Source organism: Manis javanica, chromosome 10, assembly GCF_040802235.1.
Source record: "Manis javanica isolate MJ-LG chromosome 10, MJ_LKY, whole genome shotgun sequence".
In the NCBI taxonomy this organism is placed as follows: Eukaryota; Metazoa; Chordata; class Mammalia; order Pholidota; family Manidae; genus Manis; species Manis javanica.
Genome location: NC_133165.1, coordinates 109,765,251 through 109,787,162, shown reverse-complemented (window position 1 = coordinate 109,787,162; position 21,912 = coordinate 109,765,251). Strand labels below are relative to the sequence as shown.

Here is a 21,912-nt window from a genome sequence, read left to right as displayed (position 1 = left end):
CCTGGTGGTGGTGGTGGAGCTGGGCAGGTATAGGAAGGACAGACAGGGCAGAGCTCTGGGAGGAGGAGGTGGTATGCTGAGCAGGTGGCAAAAGCAGAAGTATGCCCAGTTCCCAGCAGAGGCTGGCAAGCAGATCCTTTGCCACCGTTTTACCCAAGCTTCATTACTAAAAGGATAACGACACCTATCCCACAGAGTACTTGGGAAGATTAAATGGTAGAAATTAGGTACTTAGAACAGAGCCTGGCATATGGAAGATTCAACAGGCATGACCCTTATTATTACTGAGGTTCACTTCACAACCACCCGGGGCTTCGGTCCCAGCTGAGGTTGGGAGTCCCCTCAGGTCACACAGCTGGCTTTTACAGAGCCAGAGATTCCAACCCAGGGTGCCATACTCCAAATCCAGGAATCTTTCCTGTCTACTCCCCTGCTTTGGGATGGGCAGCTGAAATGGAGAATCTGGGATTGATTTGGGGGCTGATCCACCAATAGGCTTTAGACCATCTTCCCTCCTTAAAAAAAAAAAGGAAAAAGAAAAATCACAAGGAATCCTTAGTCTCTTCACATTTAAACCTAAACTGGAAGAAGGAAGATGCATAGGAAAATCTCCTGGGCACCCCCCACCTCTCACCTCTACTGAGCAAGGGCCTCCCAATAACACCCAACCACCCCCTGCTCTCCCACAAATCATACCCACCACCCCTGCTGAGGTCCCAGGCCCCTTCTGTGAGCACCAACTCTTTCTTCAACAGGAAAGTCAGTGTTCATAATTATCACTAAACTCCAGTCCTTTAGGAAATCCTGTTAGTTTTATCATCAAAACACATCCAGAATGTCCAATCTCACTTCAATTAAAAATTGTACTAGAAATCTGAGCCAGTGCAATAAGGCAATAAAATGAAATAGAAGGCATACAGATTGGAAAGGAAGAAGTAATACTACCTTTATTCACAGGCAACATAATCATCCATATAGAAAATCCTAAATAATCTACAAAAAAAATCTTCTATAAAAAATGCATGAGTTTAACAAGGTTGCAAGTACTAGGTCAATATGCAAAAAAATAAGTTGTAGTTCTATAAACTAGCAAAAACAATCATAAATTCAGATTTTTTACATATCATTTAAAATAAAACCATAGAATGTGAAACACTTAGGGATACATTTATTTTACAAAGTCATGACATAATGACACTAAAGAGGGTGGGGAAGGACCAGACCTAAGTGACTTTCTACAAGAATGTTTTTAGTTGATACTGCAAAGCTAGAGACAAAAAAAAAAAAAAACTGTACCCAAATGCTGTACCCTAGCTGGTAAATTAGTTTCTCACAAGGCATGGGTTAGCAATTCTGAGACTATTTTACATGTATACAAAGTTTAAACAAATAGGTAAATATACTGCAGATAACGAGAGCCAGGGAAAGAAATTACAAATAAGCAATGGGGAAAGACTAGAATAAACCCTGTAGTACTGGAGGTGGAGCTTAATTCTCCTCACCTTGATTGTAAGCCAGACTTAGAGACCTACTTCTAGGAGATAAGAGTATTAAAAAGGAAAAATAATAGCTTTACAGTGGAGTAACCTGGCAAACACCATCTTGACCAAGTGATCAAGGTTGACATCCCTATTAAGGCATATCCCTAACATGATATGATGAAGAGTACAGTTCCCTACACAGTATTCTTCTCCAAAACCCATACCTTCCATCTAACCATGAGAAGACATCAGAAAAAAACAAATTGAGGGATATTCTTCAAAATGCCTGACCAATACTCTCTAAAAAATGTCAAGGTCATGAAACCCAAGGAAAGACTGAGTGAGGACTGTCACAGATGGGAGGAGACCAAGGAGACATGACAACTAAAGGAATGTGGGAGCCTGGCTTGGGTCCTGGAACAAAAAAAGGACATTAGAGGAAGCTGGGTGAAGGATATACAGGCACTCTCTATATTATCTTTACAACTCTTCTGTAAGTCTAAAATTATTCCAAACTAAAAAGTAAAATAAATAAAGCCTACCTTTTAGTACAGCACAAAAATATGAAATACATGGGGATAAGTGGGACAAAAGATGAAACCTATAAAACACTGCTGAGGGAAATTAAGGAAGACATAAATAAATGGAGAGATATGTTCATGGATTGAAAGGCTCAATATTGTTAAGATATCAACTCTCCCCAAAATTGTTCTGTGGATTTAACCCAATCCCAATAAAAATCCCAGCAAGCTATTAAGAAGAAATTGAAAGGCTGAGTCCAAAATTTATGTGGAAATGTAATGATCTAGAACAGTCAAAACAATTTTGAAAAAGAACAAAATCAGAGGAATTACACTGCTTGATTTCTAGACTTATTATAAGGCTACACTCATCAAGACTGTGTGGTATTAGTGGAAGGAAAGACATATAAATCCATGGGAACAGAGAGAGCCCAAGAATAGATCCATACATATGGTGGACTGATTTTCAACAAAGGTGCAAAAGACAAGTCAACAGGAAAACAAGAGCCTTTTCAACAAATGGTACTCAAACAATTGAATGGCCACTTGCAAAAAAATGAACCTTGACCTTTATCTCACACTATATATATATGTGTGTGTGTGTATTATATATAAAAAAAATACATATAATAAATACATATTTTTTAACTATCTCAAAATGGATCACAGACCTAAATGTAAAATCTAAAAGTATAAAGATTCTAGAAGAAAATACAGGAGAAAGTCTTTGGTATAGTATGCTAGTTAGGTAAAGATTTCGTAGATACAACATTCAATGTATAACCCATAAAATACAAAATTAACAAAGTAGACTTCCTTGAAACAAAAAGATTTTGCTCCTCAAAAGACACCGTTAAGAGGATGAAAAGATAAGACAAAGACTGGAAGAAAATATTTACAAAGTGTATACCTAATAAAAGACTTCATAATCAGAATATATAAAGAACTTTCAACACTCAATAATAAAGAAGCAAAAACCTACTTTTTTAAATGCGCAAAAGATTTGAAGAGAAACTTCACCAAACATGATATGCAGATGGAAAACAAGTACATGAAAAGATGCACAAGTTGATGCATCACCAGGGAAATGCAAATAAAACCACTACATGTGCGACGCCACTGCGTATTTATGGGATGGCTAGCATCCCATAATAAGAAGGACCAGACCAGGTGTTTTCCTGTCTGTGGAAGAACTAGAACTCTCCAGCACTGCTGCTGGGATTGCAAATGGTACAATCACTTTGGAAAATAGTTTTTTAGTTACTTAAAAAGTTAAATTCGTGCCTACCATACAACCCAGCCATTCCACTCCCAAGTATTTACCTGCTAGGAATGAAAGCATATGCACACAACAGCTTGTACACGAAAGTTTCATGGCAGCTTTATTTGTAATAAGACAAAATTTGGAAACAACCCAACATCCATCAACAGGTGAATAGATAAACAAAGTGTGGTCTACCCCAACAATGGAATATTCTTCAGTAGTAAAAAGGATAAACTATTAATACACACAGTGACATGGATAAGTCTCAGAACAATTATGTTGAGTGAAAGAAGCCAAACCAAAAAGACTGGATACTGTAGGATTCCATCCAGATACAACTCAGAAAATGCAAGTCAATCTACAGTGTCTGAAGGCAGAGCAGTGGTTGCCCTGGGAGGGGCAGGGCAGAGGGAGGGATGACCAAGGGGCAGGAGGAAGGTTTTGGGAGTGATGGATGTGTTTACCTTCTTGATTGTGGTGATAGATTCATTTGTATATACAGATGTGTCAAAATTGGTCAAAGTGCAAATCTTATTCTGCACAGTTTATTTTATGTCAACTATACCTCAACAAAGCTATTAAAAAATGATTCATAAAAAAAAGAAAAACAAACACAACCAGGAATCCACCTGCTTCTTGCCACCGCACTGGGGCAGCCATGGCCATCATCACCTTCACCTGTCCTCTGAGTCACCTCGGTGGCTTCTCCTCAGGCAATTCTCAGGCCCCCTCACTCACTGCTGCTGCCCTCCAGGTCTCCAGGCATGCTCCCACCGGATGGTCTGGGCCCTGGCTCTCTCTCTGCCCCAAAGGTTCTTTCCCAGACGCCTGAATGCCTGATGGCCCAAGCATCCTCAGGCCTCACTTAATGCCACCTTCTTAGTGGGCCTTTCTTTCTTTTCTTTTTTTTTGTTAAGGTATCATTGATATACACCCTTATGAAGGTTTCATATGAAAAACACTGTGGTTACTACATTCACCCGTATTATCAAGTCCCCCCCAATACCCTGCTGATGTCACTGTCCATCATCGTAGTAAGACACCACAGTCACTACTTGTCTTCTCTGTGCTACACTGTCTTCTCCGTGACCCCCCCACACCATGTGTACCAATCATAATACCCCTAAGTCCCCTTCTCCCTCCCTCCCTCCCTCCCCCTTGGTAGCAGCTAGTCCCTTCTTGGAGTCTCTGAGTCTGCTGCTGTTTTGTTCCTTCAGTTTTGCTTCATTGTTATACTCCACAAATGAGGGAAATCATTTGGCACTTGTCCTTCTCTGCCGGGCTTATTTCACTGAGCAAAATACCCTCTAGCTCCATCCATATTGTTGCAAATGATAGGATCTGTTTTCTTCTTATGGCTGAATAGTATTCCATTGTGTATATGTACCACCTCTTCTTTATCCATTCATCTACTAATGGACACTTGGGTTGCTTCCATTTCTTGGCTATTGTAAATAGTGCTGCAATAAGCATAGGGTGCATATATCTTTTTGAATCTCAGATCTTGTTTTCTTTGGGTAAATTCCTAGGAGTGGAATCCCTGGGTCAAATGGTATTTCTATTTTGAGCTTTTTGAGGACCCTCCATACTGCTTTCCACAATGGTTAACTAATTGACATTCCCACCAGCAGTGTAGGAGGGTTCCAGTGGGCCTGCCTTTCTCACCCCAACTAAAACTGCGGGCCACCCCTGTCTCTACTCCTGACAGTGCTTTCCTTACCCAACCCTCCCCCCATCACACCAGGTGACATTCACTTCCTTTGGGCTTTGTTTCCCTCAACAGGAATGTGTATCAGTCATGTAGTCTGAAAGCCCATAGTAGACATCAAATAAGTATGTGTTAAGGAAACAGTTAACACTTAGCAGGCACTGATCTAGGTGCTTTTCATAGATCACAGTACTCCCCGGAGGTGGCACTATGATTCTGCCCACTTTATAGATGGGGCAACTGAGGCATGGAGTGACTAAGCACACACATTTACTCCAGAGCCTAGCTCTTAACCAGAATACTCTGCTATCTCCTCTCCAGCGCTCTTGTCACCTTGTCACACTACTGATTACATCTGATGGCTACCACCAGACTCCTCCTAGCAACTGGGGTCCAGGCCCTGGGGTCCAACCCCAATCCCAGGGGTTGTACTGCATCTTACAGTAACAACAGGGATACAACTCTTCCTGGTTTCCTCTAGGTGTGCATGCTGCCTTGATCCAAAGGGATGTGAGGAAGAGGAGAAGGGTACATAAAATATAACCAGCTTCACTCAGCAGGAGGGTGAAAGAGGGATGGCAGGAATGCTGTCACGGCCCTAAAGGGAGCCACACTCACCCTGCTTGGGGCTCCAATCCTGCTGACAGTCACAGGGCAGCCCACAGGGATTCACAGTATCCTCAGGACAGGAGTCTGCCAGGGCTTCAACTAGCATTTGTTTCCCCTCCCTCCCTCAGGCGTCATTCATTCAGTAGTCATTATTCAGCAAGTATTTAAGGGGGCCCGCTGTGGGAGGCCCATGAGCACAGTTAAGGACCAGAGGGCCTCAGGCCCACCTTCTTGGGAGCCGGAGACCTCCCAAAGCCTCCTCTTTCATTCCCCTCTAGGACCCCCGGGTGCACTGCTCACATCCTCATCTTGCAGGTATGAAAGTGGGTCTGGGAGGCTGCTCCCCAGTTTTCAGCCAGCCTGACCCTCCATTGGCCCCCTCCCTCACTCCCCTGCGTCCCTGCACCCTCCCCACCACCTCTGAGCCCCGGCCTCCCTTCTTCTGGCTTATCCTCAAGGGTCAGGGCTCTTGTCCCTGAACATCAGTCCCTGCAGCTGAGTGCCCCCTCCTGCCTGCCAACTGCCCACCATGCCAGCCCATCAGGGTCTGCCCTGTCAGCAAGCCTGATCCCGCTCTGCTTGCTGCTGTCTCAGGAGGTACCCCCCAGCATCTCCTGGGCACATGCTGCCAGGAGACTGAGGGAGGGAGGCGGGGACTACAGAGACCTGTGCCCTGCCATCCAGCTGCCCACACTGCCCCCCACAGGCCCCTGGTTGTGCCCATCACCCTGTGCTGGACATCAGGTCAGGAGTCACGTTCGAGTCCCACTCTGCTGCTCACCACTGCTGACCTCAGGCACATCCCTTGCCCTCTCGGGACCTCTCCATTTTAGTCACTGAGAAATGGAGCACCTGTAACTAGTTAAAATCAAGTTCCTTCCAGATTTTGTGAGCCTGCGGGGCCACCCTGGGAGCTCAGTGACCCCAAGTCAGCCCGCTGCTCTCTTCAGAGCTCTTTCTAATCAGGGAGACATTTTAATTTCAGCTCTGCGAGGTGAGGGCAGAGACCCCAGGATTCCCATTGTGCAGAATAGGAAGCTGGAGCTCAGAGAGGTGACGGAGCTCCCCAGAACCACAGCATAAGCAGAAGTGACAGAGCTGGGACCTCGGCTGCCAACCCCAGTCCCGTGCTCTGCCCCTTGCCCTCCACCCCTGCTCAGAGCCAGGCCCTTGCTGGGGGCTATGTGGGGGTGGGATATATGGGGAGTAATGGTCCTGGTGGGATGGAAAAGCTGCTCTTTGCTCCCCTCACCTGCCCCTCCCCAGAGCTGATTTGCCCCCACCAAAATGGGACTGGAGTGAGAGGGTGTCAGCTCTAGGTGGTCAAGGGCAAATCTGGCTTGCTCTCCTCTGTATTAACACACCCTACAGAGCCTGTTCTGGCACAGTATGTGCTTGAAAAATAGTTGCTGAGTGACAGCTTCCAGGATGGCCCTCACCACGGGATGGACACCATGGTCAGCTACCTGTGATCATTCTGACCCTCTGACTCTGCGAATAATCTCAAGGCCCCTTGGGCATATGCACGCCCACCCACACACCCACTCATTGCCTTCTATGGACACCAGCTGTCTATCTAGACTGGTGCTTCTCCAGCTGGCTGGAAGGAAGGGCATCTCTCATATTTATTGATCAAATGGTTGTTAACAACAATAAAATTCAGTATAGGGGGGTCAATGCTCAATGTACAATCATTAATCCATCTCAAGCCTAATTCTCGTTTTTTTCAGAAAACCAATCCTTTGCAGACCAATATTTTTGTAAAATAAAAATGAATTACTAAAAGCCAATCAGCCTTTTGGAAATAGCAGTTATGTCAAATTGTTACATGGATTTCTAAGGCCCGTATTTATCTTAGTTTTGTACTTAGCCCTCCAGGGAAGGTACCAGACCTCTCTTGGAGGGGCTCTGCTTGAAAGTCCTTCACTTCAGGAGATGGTATCACCCCTCCCATCCCCACTCTGCCTGGCAACCCCTCAGCCTGCCATCTACACAGACCAACTGGCCACCAAATTCCTTCCATCTTAATGTCTCGTTGGTGGGTTACCTCATCTCTGGCACCCCAGGCCAGTTCTGCTCTTCTACCTTACGTTATCCTGCACCACCACCCTGTACCCATCCACATCCCCCATCCCCACCCAACCCGGGGTGAGCTTGCAGATGCTCTGCAATGCTTCCACTGCCCCTGAGCTGAAATCCTATGTAGTTCCCCACTGGGACTCCAAGTTCTTGAACCTGGCATTCAGAGGTCCACCATTACGTGCCCTCACAGACTCCCAAGCCTTGTATATTCCTATCTCCTCCCCACAAACCTGGGACCCACAGCCCACTACAGTCACTGGTCAGCATTCACACGGTGCATCAGGACTAACTCCTGGAGGGCATGCTCTGACCCATCTCCTCTCCAGCCAGCTCAATCCTCCCCACACTCTTCTGTCCCAGCTTCTCCTTCCTCAGGAGCTGTCCCCAAAGATCCCTGGGCTTCCCACCTCCATCCTCCAACCTCCAGCAACCTTCCTCCCAGCCGCTCAAGAGAAAGTTTCCCCCACCCCCTGAACTGTTACCAAGTCTGCACGTGAATGTGCTCTTATTAACGGATCCTCTAAGCAGCTGCTCAGAAATCCTTGAATTCTCCATAGCAGAAGGCCCTACAGACAGTGGGTGTCTGCATAGCAATCTTCTATTTTTAATATAAGACATTCCTCCTTTAATCACAACTCTATGAAGTTGTCATTAGCCTCCTTCATTGAAAATGGAGGTTTGAAACATTAAGGGACTTGCCCAGGCTACACATCCAGAGAATGTCAGAATTGGGACTCTAGCTCAGTTCTGTTGGCCTCCGGAGTTCAAACGTTTAAATATCTACACTGTGTATTTGTTTGCTGATGGTAAAGGCATATTGACCCAACACAGATGATCAGAGATTACAACCCAGTGATCTGACAAGGTTAGATTTAGCCCAAATGCATTAAAAATAAGGAGAAAGTGGACTTTACAAAGCTACAAGCTAATCATAATAAAGATATTTTAAAAAGAAATACTTACACACCAAATATGCACAAAACAAAAACTATGGAAGATTCAGGGAGAAATTGAAGCATGTTGGGAATAGGAGACTTTAACCTGCTTCTCTCAGTTCCTGATAGATCCATTGAGCACCTAGATGAGTTTGCTTACCATGAAGTTGACATAAACCCAAACACTCAGGTACACATCCCAACACCTACCCTGTAGGTGTTGTACTCAGGTGTACTCAGGTGATGTACTCAGACGCATCCCAAACACCTACCCTGTTCTCTGTCTAAAGACACGTTTATCTACTGTGCATTTAGCTGTTCAGACAGACACGTTCAGATGTACACAGAGCTGAACACACTTAAAGAGAAAAGTTTGGAAATATTTACACCAAACCTAAATGGATGCTCTCTGGACAATGATCTTAAGAGTGATTTGACTTTCCTCTTTCTGTTTCTCCATATTTTCTAATTTGTCTACAATGAATATGTATCACTTATGTGTTCTTTGATGTTGTCATTTAAGCATGGGGCACATAGGACTCTGGTTAGATGAAGGTTCACAGGAGGCAGAGTTCAGGTAAGTGAAGCCTGCCTCTGAGATACGTCGTGGAAAGCGCCAGGCCCACAGTGGGCACTCAGGGAAATGCAGGCGTTGCTACTATCTGTCCAGCACCTTTCACTCCAGCCACAGCCTGATCCATTCTCAAATCTCTCCTCTTCTCTTCCCACTTTGGCCCTGCCCCAGCACAGGTCCTCAGCATCTTTCACCAGGATTAACACTTCAGCCTCCTAACTGGCCTCCCTGCCTCCAGTCTCTTCCAGAACCTCCCTTCCTTCCCTGCCATGCATCTCCCATAATGCCTTAGAAGAGTTTTTAAAGAAGTTTTAAGAAAGTCTGGCCATGTTGCCACCGCTCCTCCCTCTTAAAACTTTTCCGTGGCTCCCTATTGTCCTTAGTTTCAAGTCCCCTGCCAACCTTTCTAGTGTTACTCTGCCCTCCTCTGCTTTCTGCACCCTAAGTCCAAATTACGTTGCATTCCAAATATCCTCTGTGTCTCCTAAATTCTCCACATGCTTTCCTTTCTCTGTTCCTTTATTCGTGCACCTCTTTCTACCTCAATTACCACTAGGCTGCTTTTCCCTCTGTTCAGACCCTTGTCTCTTTTTAAGGTTTGACCCAAATATCCCCTCCACCGGGAAGCCCTCTTTGATTGTCCTAGGCACAGCTCCCTTTGCTGAGCACCCTCAGCTCCTGGTGCTTTAGGACCATTTCATAAGACCCTTGTATGTTCCACACAGACCCCATATCATATCAAGCATGTTAAAAAGTACTTGTGTGACATATTAAAAATAAAGACGTTTTGGCTATAAATCTTTAAAGCTTTTTGTGGTTTTTCATTTGAAATTTTGATTAGTTCTGATTTGATGTTTGCTTTGCTTATTTTGAAGCTTTTTTCTTTAGTTTTTAAACATTTTTGTGGGGTAAGGTAATAAAACGCCTCTAGCCCTCCCTGCCAAAGGGTAAGAAGATTCCACCCAGAGCTGACCACCACTGGGTGTAGTGAATTAGGTGTTTACTGACCTGTCTCCTCTGAGGAACCACAGGACCTTAAGGTCAGGAGCAGTGCCGGATTCCTCTCTATGTCCCGGTGGCCAGCAGACATCCGGCATGGAGCAGGTGCTCAGGCTCTGTCCATAGGATGAATAAATCCACGAATTCCCCTAAAAATCTATCTTTCTTTTCTTTGAATCGAATACAATGCAACTCGTATTTATTTGTGTATCTGTCAGCTGTGTCTCTTTAAAACATTTCTATAATTTATGTCTGTTCTCTCCAAAGCTCCCTGTTCATGTCACACTGAGAGACCAGCGGGCACACAAGCTTGGGCCTACTGTGTGCCCATGTGTTAGCTCTCCTGAGCTTCATGACAACACCATGAAATAGATCCTGTTATTCCTGTCCAACAGAGAAGAAGACGGGGCTCAGAGCGGGGCACTAGCTTGCAAATAAGAGGCGGCACAGGAAGTGAGGAAGGGACTCAGGACCGTCTGATTTCGTCCTCTCCCGCCTTCCGCAGGCCTCACAGCCAAGCATCATCCTCACTTGCTCCCATCCGTTCTCCTGCTTCCGGGCAGACGCAGACCTCACCTCCATACGCTTCATCTTGCCATCACCCTGTTCAGTCCCATCAACGTTTCCTGAGTACCTTCCCTGTGTCAGGCACTGTGCTGACAACAAGGGCCAAAATAATGAATTTTATTATTTCAGGAGCTCAAGGTCACCAGGCTATGAGCTCCTCCAGGAGAGGGGACCGAGCCCAGAGCAGAGACCGTGGGACCAGCCCACCCTTCGCTTTGAGGATGTCACATTCAAATGCCCTTCACCTCCTCTGGATGGGGCCGCTGTCCAGCAGCCTCTGGGCTTGGGGAATCAGTCACCCTAAATCCCTACACAGGGTCTATAGAAGAACAAGGGGACAGCCTGGCCCGCCTGTTATCCTCCTCCCAGACCTCCAGGCCAGAGAGTCAGCATGTGCATAAGGGGTCCCAAGGTGACCCTCCTAATAACTCCCCAAATATACAGCACTTTACAGTTTACACAAGGCTCTGCCTCCTTTATTTCAGTTGATTCTCTCCCCACCCCAGTTATGGGAAAGGAATTATCCAGGTCCACCTTGTTCCTAGAGGCAGGGTTCAGGCTGGGACTCAGGAGTCCTGGCTTTAGCCCAAAGGAGAGGGATCCCCAAGTTCTCTTCATCTCTCAGTACCTCTCTCTCTTTTCTAAAACTAAGTTCTCCATCTGTGCTATGAGGGGACACAGTTGAACAGCCTGTAAGATCCCTTTGGGCTCCAACATGCCCAGAGTCAGCCACTGCAAAGAAGACTGGCACGTTACAGAGGAGGAAACTGAGGCCCAGTGCTTTCCAAAGCCCCAAGTGGCTGTGCAAGGTCCCTGCACCACGCTGTCAGGGGAAGGGCCCCATGTCCCAAAAGGACCAGCAGGATGAGTCACCAGGTATGGAAAGGACACTGGCATGAGGGGCGTTAGGGGCCCAGGAGACTCACACCCACTGAAACCACAGGAGAGGAGAAGCAGCAACGGGATTCCTCCCCCGAGGGGACACAGGCTGCCAGGTGCAGATGCAGACGCCAAATGGTATGTCAGGGTGCCTTTCAGCCCGAGGGCAGTGGAAGCCATCCAGATTCCCCAAAATAATCGTCATCACAATAAAAATAACAACAGCACTCAGCGATTTCCTCTTGTGCCAGGCACCTTACAGCTGTACCTTCTCTCACTCACAAGCTGCCAGGTGTCAGACGACCCCCTTTTACGGATGACACCCCCAGGGCTCAGAGAGACTAAGGAGTTCTGACCAGACACACAGACAGGAAGCAGGGTGCTCTGCTCTGGCCACCCCAAATCCCTCATCCTTTGCACCCACCTGGCGGCTCCAGTTCTCTCTGCCCCTATGCAGTTTAGGTACATTTTGGCTGTGGCCTATGAGGGCCTCTGTGGGTAGAGTCAGGGCCCTGGGCTGGGAGGCAGATGATCTAGGGTCAGGTGGGTGCCCGCCCAGGCCTCAGCCTCTAGGAGTTTGACCTGGACCTTCTCAAATGCCCTCGTTAGGCCGTAACATTCAAGATATATGGAGGCCTGCAGGACCTCACCCTCAGGCTACCACCAAGGCTGACACAACTGACCATGCCTGCAGTTCCCAGCAGGAATGTATCTGCACTGGACCTGCAGCCAGGCCAATGGACCTGGGGACATAAGGGTACAACTCGGAGCCCAAGCTGGCATTTCACAGTGCCAGCCTCAGGGCCACTCCTACTAGTAACACCAAGGACCCCTGGGCAAGGATGGCGCAGGCTGGGGGCGCCCAGGAGAGCAGGCCTGGCAGCCTGCTCCAACAGGCCCACAGCCTGGGCTGGGCTCCAGGCCTCAGGGGAGACAGTCACAGGGGGGGCGGAGGGTGCAGCCTAATGGGAAAGAGGGAAGATAGGAGAAGGAGACCCATAGTGGGGGAATGACCAGAGGGGGTCTCCATGCCGGGTAAGGACAGGGATGCATCTGTGATGATAAACAGGTGCCTGTCTTTGGGCCGTGGGCCTGCCCATCAGGGTGGGCTTCTATTGCCAGCCAGACCCCGATGTCCTTCCTGTGACATCCCTGCCTCAGGCCTCTTCCCCTGCCCCCAACTCTCTCCCTCACTCTCTCTCTTGCACATTCCTCTGGGAGCCGATCAGGGCTTGAATGACACCCCAGATGACTCTTTGCTATTAATTCCCACACACAGAATGGGCCCCTTGTTCTCCTCTCCCAGAGGAATAGCCGTGGCCAAAGCCATCCCAAGAGTTCCTGACTTAACCCTTCTCCTGGCTGCTCCTCTGCATGTCCCCACACCCAGGGCCAGGGGGCCAGCAGCAGGTAAGGTACAGAGAGGGAGTCTTCCAGCCCAGGGCTCCTGTAATAATGTCCCCAGAATGGGACAGCAGGACCACCCAGCTTCCCCTGAAGCCTGACCCCAGCTCCTCACCTGAGGCTCTCAGCCCGGCCCTGGCAGCCAAGAGGCCTCTCCACCAGAATGTGGCAGGCTCAGGGCCTACAGCCTCCGCAGGGCCGGCCTGATGTCTCTGGTCCCAAGTGAAGCTCCTTCCAGGGACAGCTGGGATGAGCAGGCCCTCAGTCCCATCTTGGCCTTTGAGAGGGTTAACAGGACTGGAGGCAGGATGTCACCTGTCCAGGCAGGTCACTGACAAGAGACAAGAGGTACATGGCCTCTTTGAGCCTCTAAGTCCGGAGGATGGAGAAAGAACCGATCTGTTGAGCCAAAGCCCACTGTCCCTTCCTTTCCTGGCCCCTCCCACCCCACCTCTGCCAGCTTAGACAATGGCAGTGGGAAGAGCTTCACAGGCCATCTAGGCCAGCCCCTCCCTGATCAGCCGGGGGAGAGCGTGGTCTCCATCCCTCTGCTAGTTGGTGGCATAGACCTGGACTCGTGTCCCCACCTTCTGAACCACATGCTTTCTCCCTCCCCATCTCCCTCCACGTCCATTTTCCACCCTTTCCCTGCTGCCACCCCAGTTTTGGAGGCCTACTGTGTGACCTTGAGCCAATCACGGTGGCTGTTTGGGTGACAGAAAGAAAGCTCATGCGTGAAGGGGACACAAAGCCCTGTTCTGCCCTCAGTGCAGGCAGCCTTTGCCTCCTGCCCCAGGATAAGGTACGAATCCTTCAGTCTGCAGCTCAGAGGGGGCTGTCTCGTCCCCCTGCCTTATCTCTTGCCTGTCCCCACTAGACAGTGGCATGGGAACAAGGGGAGGGAGACCTCAGAGGCAGTGGCAGTGTGGCTAGAATAGGAAGAGAGAGATGGGGTGGTGGGCACAGGCCGAAAGGAGCAACAGGGTGACCAGCGCGTGAAGACGGACCAGGCAAGGTGGCCTGGGGAGAAGCAAGCAGGGAACATGGGCTGGAGCCAGGCAGGTCGGGACAGGAGGCCCAGTGCCCTTAGCCTCAGTAGCTGCTCTGCAATTGTTTGCCCAAATCTTAGTTTCTTTAAGTTGTTTCCTGTTTCATCTCTCTCGTTTTCCCAGGGCCCTCCGCCCCCTGGCACCCACCCCACATTTCCAGGTAGGCAGGGACAGGGCAGGTAAGGGGTGGTCAGGGGGTGGGGGCGGAGACAGAGGATACATGGAGAGGGTGACCGAGATCGAGGGGGACCTTGAGAGCACAGCCAGGCGCACGGAAGGAGGAATGACAAGACAGGGAGAGGCGGGAACGGGTGACAGAAGCAGCCCACTGCAGCCTCAAAATTATGAAGCCTCCCAGAGGGAAGGCTGTGGACAGGAGGGGGAGGAAGAGGAAGCGATGGTGGGAGGAGAAACGGAAGTAGAAAAGAGGGTCAAAGGATGAGGTGGGGGCAGCCCTGGCTGTGCTGCTCTGGGCCCCTCCCAGGTGCCCGGTGCCCCTGGCCGGTCCACGTGGCCCCGCACCGCACTGTACTCCAGCACTTAGGGGAAGGACAGGCTCTCACCTGCCTTCAGAGGGCCCAGAGCATAGGCCATGCTCAGGACATGGCAGTGAGGATGGCGCCTCGGAAGCCAGGACGCTGGGAAGGATGGCTGGGCAAGAGGCCTTAGAGCCAGTAACCAATAGTCCCAGCACCAACCACAACATCATCACAGTGGCGCTTTTAAAACAACATTCCTGCCCAAATCTATGACTGGGAGTTAGTATTTACAAGCTCTCCAGCACTGTCAGATGAGGGCCACACCGTCGGATGAGGAGGCCAGAGAGGAGCAGTGCCCCACCCCAGCCACACCGCAATTCTCGGCAGAGCTGGGTCTCACAGTGAGGTCTCCCAGGTCCCAGCCGAGAGCTGCAGTGTGGGTCACACAGTGCCAGGCACACAGGAAGGGCTTAAATGGGCACTGCCCTCTCCCTTTACCTCTGTCCTCCTAGCCTCAAGGCCCAGGCCCAGCTCCCCTGGAGCTGCCAGGGCAGTGGCCACCCTGAGGCCCAGAAATCAAATGAGAGAGAGGAAGGCATTGGGCCAAAATGGGATTTCTGTCCCCCATTTCCCCACCCCCGTCCCCCGAGTGCCAAGGCCTGGGGCTTCGGGCTCTAGCCAGAGATGGGGGCGGAGGGTGGGGCAGGAGGGAGGAGGGGAAGACCGGGCGCTTCCTGTCCCCCCCTCTTTCCCTTGGCCTCCTTGGGCTCAGGGCTGGGTCCCCTGGGGCAGTGGTGTCTGAAGCTGACAGATCTGTCCTGTCCTTCCTGCCTGCTGGGGAAGGGGTGGAGCTGGCCAGGGAACAGGCTCAGGCCTTGCACCCCTGCTCCTCTTCTCTAGGTCCTCAGGGGCTCAGTGTCCCACTAAACCCAGACGAGGCCTGCAGGGGCCCCAGTTCCAGAGAAGGAAGGACACCTGCCTCCATCATAGGAGAGGCCCTAGGTCTCCTCCCTCCCTGCTCTCCGCCTCTCGAGGCCTTCCATTATCCCTCCCACTATACGTCCTCCCTATGAGGCTACATTTGTTCATTCATTCATTCATTCACTCATTCACGGAGCACCTCTGGTATACCAGGCAGCTGATCAATGAGGATTCATGAAGCTAACATCTTTGTGGGAAGACGAACAATGAATAACTAATCTCACAATAAATATATAATCATAAATTGCAGCATGTACTATAAAGGAAAAGGTGGGGTACTGTCAGAGAGAAGAACTGCTACTGGAGGATGGGGAGGGGTCTCTGTAGGCATGACCCTTAGGGTGAGCCCAGAGGAGGGGCCAATGAGATGACGGCGGCAGAGCGTTCTGTGGAGGGAGGGCATTCAGGCTGAGAGGCTTGGGTGCAAGGGGCTGGGGGGCTGGAGCTCAGGGTGACAGTGGGGCCGGCTCACGCCAGGCCAGGCTGAAAATTTGGGATTTGAATCTTAAAAGCCATGAGAAAAACCACTGACTCAATCTGTCCACCGTGTGCTTTAGGACAAGTGAGTAAATGGCTTGTGGAGAATGAGTGGGTCCTGTCCCCAGAGGGCTAACAGGAATGATATAACTCAGGCCAGGGCCAGGCTCTCTGGGGGAATAAGTGGGCAAGGTCTTTAGTGAGTTGTCTCCCTGGTCAATGAGGTTCAACAAGCACTTATTGAGCACCTGCTATGTGCTCACATGTCCAGCCCTGAGCAGCTGCCTCAGGGAGACAAAACCAGATGTAGGCCTTTTGCTGTTGAACCCTAGAACTGCTGATAATAAATATGAAAGCTCCCAAAGGTGTCAGAGGCCAACTCCTTCATTGTACAGATAAAGGAATGAATTTACCCAGAGACGGCAGCTGGCTTCCCCTAGGTCACACAGCAGGATTCAGGAACTTGGCAGTCAGAAGCAGTTCCTCCCACTGCACCTGCCAAAGCCTAGACTTCCACTCACGGTTCCAGCCTAAAACAGGGGACACTCAAATCTCTGACTTCTGGTAGGGAAGCAAGACAGATATAAAATCCCCATGTCTGGCAGCCTACTGGATATATTATACTTTCTGCCTGAACCAAAGCACCTGGGCATGCGAGCACACCCCCAGGGCTGTGCCCAAGTCCCTTGCCCTTATCCCAGTAAGTGCAACTCTCCCCCTAGAAAGGCAAGAGATTTTTCTGGATGTTTTATCCAAGACACTATCATACCCAGTACATTAGGTGTCCTACCCAGAAAACGCTGGACATCAACCTGCCTTTGAAATGGCTGGGAGAAGGCAATCACTATGTCTACCTTTGTCCCAGGCACTGTGCTAAGCCCCTGCTATTTCTTGTTTTGTTTTGTTTTCTTCATTGCAGTATTCCCATGAGGCCTAAATTGTTATCCTAATTTTACAGATGGAGGAGTTGAAGCACAGGAAAATGGTATAACTAGCCCAGCCCCACTGCCAGTTAGTGGGACAGAGATCACATCTGAACCCTGGTCTGGCTCCAGATCTCAGCCTTGTCATCACTCAGCTCACTTTTTCATTATAAAGTGACATCATCAAAGGCCCCTTGGAGCTCACACAAATACAAAAATCCTGCTGCACCACAGTTTCAATTTCAGAGGACAGAAGGAAACCTGGTGAGAGCAGGCATGAGCTCCCAGAGCAACCTCACATGGGCACCCTTGGCTCCATTCATGCCAAGCTCCATCCCCTGCTCTGTTGCATCCACAGCCCTGGTCATGGGTAATGCCCCTGATGACAGAGGGTAATGACAGGGAATGTGGAATGGGAAGACCTGAGTGTTTCCGGTCTTTTCCTAAACTGGGCAACCTGGACAAGCTCCTCCCTGCAAGGGAACAGAACGACAAAGGCCTCTCATTAGCTACATGCAGCCCACCTTGCTCCAACAGCAGCAGCCCCCTTCAGGGGCAACACCAAGGGTGCCCTCTGATAAAGGCCACCCTCTGCCCTCCCCCATCCTTCCTTGCTTTCCTCCATCTTGACCACTCTCTTTGTCCGCACGTGTGTCTGCACCACACTGCCTACTAAGTGTGTGGGAATGTATGAATGAAGGCACCAACTCCCGGCTCCCTAAAGACAAGCTGAGCACTCGCCCCTTTTAACTTCCCCACAGACAGCAGAGCCTTGCCTAGGGTAGGTCCTCGGGAAAACGGCGGCAAAAAGTCACGGCAGAGAGGTCAAGTTCCGTGACCAAACAGTCATGTGACCTCAGCCAGTCACAGTCAGTCACTTCCCTTCCTGCTTTCGTTCAAGTGGATGATGTCCCTGCCCTTGCTCTGCCAGCCTCCAGGGTTTCTGGGAGTCGATGATGACAGCACTTAGGACAAGCAGCAATGACTACCATCAAACTCAAGGTCAACTGATAGCCACCCTTTGAGTGCAGCTCACCAAGAGGCTAATAACAATAGCTGCCATTTATTGAGCCCCATAAAGTGCCAGGCACTGTCCTAAGTGTTTACATACATTATCTGGTTTCATCTTCGCCACAACCTAGAAGGAAACTGAGACTTGGAAATGTTAGGTCATTTGTCAAGGACATGAGTGGGGGTGCCAGGATTCAAGCCTGGAACTCTCAGACTCCAGGGAACCACACTCCGCTGCCCCTAGTATGTTCATCCAGCTGCAGGGAATTCTTTTGTTTCCATCACTGTGCCCCTTCCACATGCCAGGCACCATGGAAGAAGGCGAGAAAGACCCAGCTCACAGATATACACCCTAGAAGGAACAATGTCCTGCCAGAAAAGTGAGTGAGGCAGGAGGCAGGGGAGGCTCCAGGCCTGGCCAACAGAATAGAGAATATGGAAAGCAGTGTTTCCCAAACTTAATTTGCCCCCCAAACTCTTTTCAAGTGATGCCAACCAATGTCTGAGAAACCCCAAGGGACTGAGGCACCACTTTGGAAACACTGGGTGAAACATTGGCCTCTTGTTTTGAAATATAATTCACAGGCTAGCAAATCTGGAAACAACCTCAGACACAAGCTAGCCTGACCCTTGTTTTATAGATGGGGAAACTGAGGCCAAGAGAGGGAAGGTGACCTGGGCAACATGGGGCCTCCATAGCTCAGCTGGGACTTGACCCCAGGCCTGGGGTTTCTGTAGAGGGCCTCAGCTGTCCAGGGTTCCAGGTTTCCATGGGAGTCTCTCCTCAGAATCTGGGCCCCTCAAGGCCAGGGTCTGGCTCCATCACCTCCCCACCCCAGCTGCTGGCTCAGGGCCGACACAGATGCACATTCACAAAAGTTCACCACAGTGAGAGATTCAGGGGAGACACCAGGAAGGGCTTTCCAGCAACTGCCTCAGGATGACAAGGACAAGAAGTCTCCTCTGAGGGCTTCTAAGAAGAGGGCAGAGGCTGGCTACCCCCGGGCAGCACTAGGCACTGGCCCCAGCTTCCTTGTTCCCAGAGAGGGTGGAGTTGGGAGGGGAAGGGAGGCTCAGGCCCTAGAAGCTGCCTTCCTGGCCCGGGTCCGGGACTCCTCGGCCTGGACCAGATACAGTAATGGCTGAGAGCCCTTGCTGGAACAGGCTCCGGAATGCTGCTGTCCTCCTCCCTGCCTGCTCTGGTGCTCAAGCCCTCTGCCTTCAGGAAGCCAGTCTTGCCCACTCCAGCCTCCCCAATCTTTTCCTCCTTGGAACTCTGACAGCAGCTCAACTCAGGGAAGACTCTTTCTGGTGGTGCTGGGCCCTGGAGAAGCCAAGGCCAAGAGGAAGGCGTGGCCCTGCCTTCAGGGGTCAACCAGGAGGAAGAAGGGACTGGCCTCGATGTTAAGTCTGTATATGAGGAGGTGAGGCAGGTACAAGCCGACTCCTACTTGGCAAGAAAGTAGTAGAGGAACAGAATTCCAACCAAAGGGTCCAGGAGTGTGCCCCTGAAGACAGGGCCTCCAAACTGGGCAGCAAGAGGTGCCTAGGGAGGTCACAGGGCAAGTGCAAAGGCCTGGGGGCAGGAAGGAGGAGAGGACTGCCCCTGTGGCTGTGCCCAGAGTCTAGTGGCAGCAGAGTGGAGTGGCCAGGGGCTGGACTCGGGATGGACGCTACCAGTGCTGGTTCCTACGTACCCATCATTATCCTGGTGAGCTCAGGTGTTACTCAACCCCTTTGTGCCTCAGTTTCCTTCCTGGAATGAGAATCATAACAGCACCTAGAGGACTCAATGAGTCAGGTGTCAGGAGTTCTCAGAGCTGGGCCAGCCCACAGGGAGGTTCTGGAAGTGTGCACCTTTGCTGGTGAGGGGGCACCCGCAGGGGAGGCCCACCCAGGAGGAGCTTATCACACACCACCCTGGTCTGATTTGGGGACTCAACAGGCAGATTATAAACTCCTGAAGGCAAGTCCACAGTGGCTGAAGTAAGCACTCTTCCCACCTCCTAGTACACACACTACTTTTCCTAGTTGCTATTTATTGAGCACTTACTATGCACCAAAAATTGAGCTGGGTATGCATGCGTAGTCTCATTATGTAATTCTCCCATCCACTTGGGAATATAGTGATAAATAAAATTATAGACATTTTACACATGCAAAAAACATGTCCTGAGAGGTTATTAGCATAATTTGCTAAAGGCCAACATTTACTAGTGGCAGGATTTCCTGACTCCAAGTGCAGTCAGTGCTTTTTCAACTATACCCCAAACCTAGCAGACTGTAGCCTCTCTCGAGGTGGGGGTGTCTAGGAAACATTCCAGGGAGCCCTCACACACTCTCTATATACTCAGCTAGACTAAGTTTCTGTCCTGGTCACTATTGTACCCTTGACCCCTGACCCATGCCCCTTAGCCCTCCCTCTCCCCAGTGCATAGCCCCTCACCTGCCATACCTTGCAACTCTCCATGTACCCCAGTGTAACTGTAGTTCTGCCCTCCAAGTCTGGGGATTTGGAAGATTTGGGGCCCTGCAGGGGATCATCAGAGCCTCAGGGTTCCAGAGTTCCCGGTGAGGAAGAGCAAAGTCTAGGAGCTTCAGAAAGTAAGCGCGTCTGGAACCCATTCCAGAAATTCCAAATTAGCCAGTCTGCAGTGGAATACAGGCTTCAGTATTTTTTTCAAACTCCACACGGGATTCTAAAGTTCAGTAAGAATTAGTATCAATGCTCTAGCCAACTGCCTGTGAACTGTTTGGAAATGTAGGATCTCAGGCCCCACTCAAGGCCTAAAGAATGGGAGCCAGGTGCTTCTGCACACCTTTCTGTTGTGCACTGCCCTAGGCCAATCCCCTCTCCACAAACCAGCAGGTAAAGATGAAAGGCCCCTGGGGGCACTGTGGTGGGTATGGGTAGTGTGTGTTTGAGGTGCTGGGAGGGGAACACAGGTCTGAGGGACCCAGAGAGCCCACACCCTGGACCACTCAGGTCTCATGCACACGGTACGTACAGAGGTAAAATGCATCCCAGTGTTCCCTCATCTGGCCCTCAGCCCTGTCACTGAGTCAGGAAGATAGTCTCATGCCCACCTGGGGAAACTGAGGCTGGAGCAGAGACTCAACTTGACCAGCACCACCCCTCATTTCTGTATGGCCCCTGGCTCTGCCAAAAAGCAGATTTCCCCATCTCATCTCAGTGTGTCCCAAGGGGCAAGCAGGAAGGGATGTGACCATTGCCTCAGGTGACAGGTGAGAGACTGGGTGGGGGACATGGACACACGACACCATGACTAAGAGTGGAGCCTTCCACAAAGAGGACCATGCCTTAGGAAGAAGACCTGGGGCGTTAAGGGGCAAAGGGTCACTGATGACCCAAAGCAGCTCTGCCAGGGTCCTGGCTGGCTCTCTGTTTGATTAACAGAATTTCGTCCACTCTCCTCTCAGGGAACGTCTGAGGAGTAAATCAGGAATCGGTCTCAACAGAACCCAGATTGCACCCCCGGAAAACCCCACTGCCCCTCAGAGCCCACTCTGCCCTGGGAAGGAAGCCTGAATCTCCAGCATTACACGCACACTTTGGCCCCTGTCAGGGGCAGAGAGGACAGGCCACAGGGCCCACTGACCACCACACCTTGCCAAGGATGGGCAGACTGGGCTGGGAGTATGGGAAGGGGGTCACCAGCATCCTTGGGGAAAGGTCAGGAATGAGAGGAAAGGGACCTCTCCCACCCCTAGCAGGGAAGGGAGCAGTGGCCCTAGAAGGTGGCGCTGGCCCACCTGGTTGTTCTGTCAAGGACCAAGGTCAATGCACTTTCATCCAGGACCCTTCCCGCATCTTCAAACACGGTGATCTCTGGGGATGAATATGGGGCCTTCACCATCCCTGCTGGAGAAAGCTAGGCCCCCAGGGCCCGGGATGGGATGGAGGGGTCACAGTTGCCAGCAGGGGTGGGGGAGAGTGTTCACAACAGG

General features: G+C 50.3%; 1 protein-coding gene across 2 annotated transcripts in view; it reads right to left on the bottom strand.

Annotated features, from left to right (window-relative positions):
* Nucleotides 1-21,912, bottom strand: part of PICK1 (protein interacting with PRKCA 1) — a 75,579-nt gene that overhangs the window by 53,024 nt on the left and 643 nt on the right. For both annotated transcript variants that reach the window (XM_037006993.2, XM_073213866.1), the window contains exon 2: nucleotides 13,139-13,354. The gene's annotated coding sequence lies outside the window, so the exon portion shown is untranslated. The remainder of the gene's footprint in view (nucleotides 1-13,138; nucleotides 13,355-21,912) is intronic.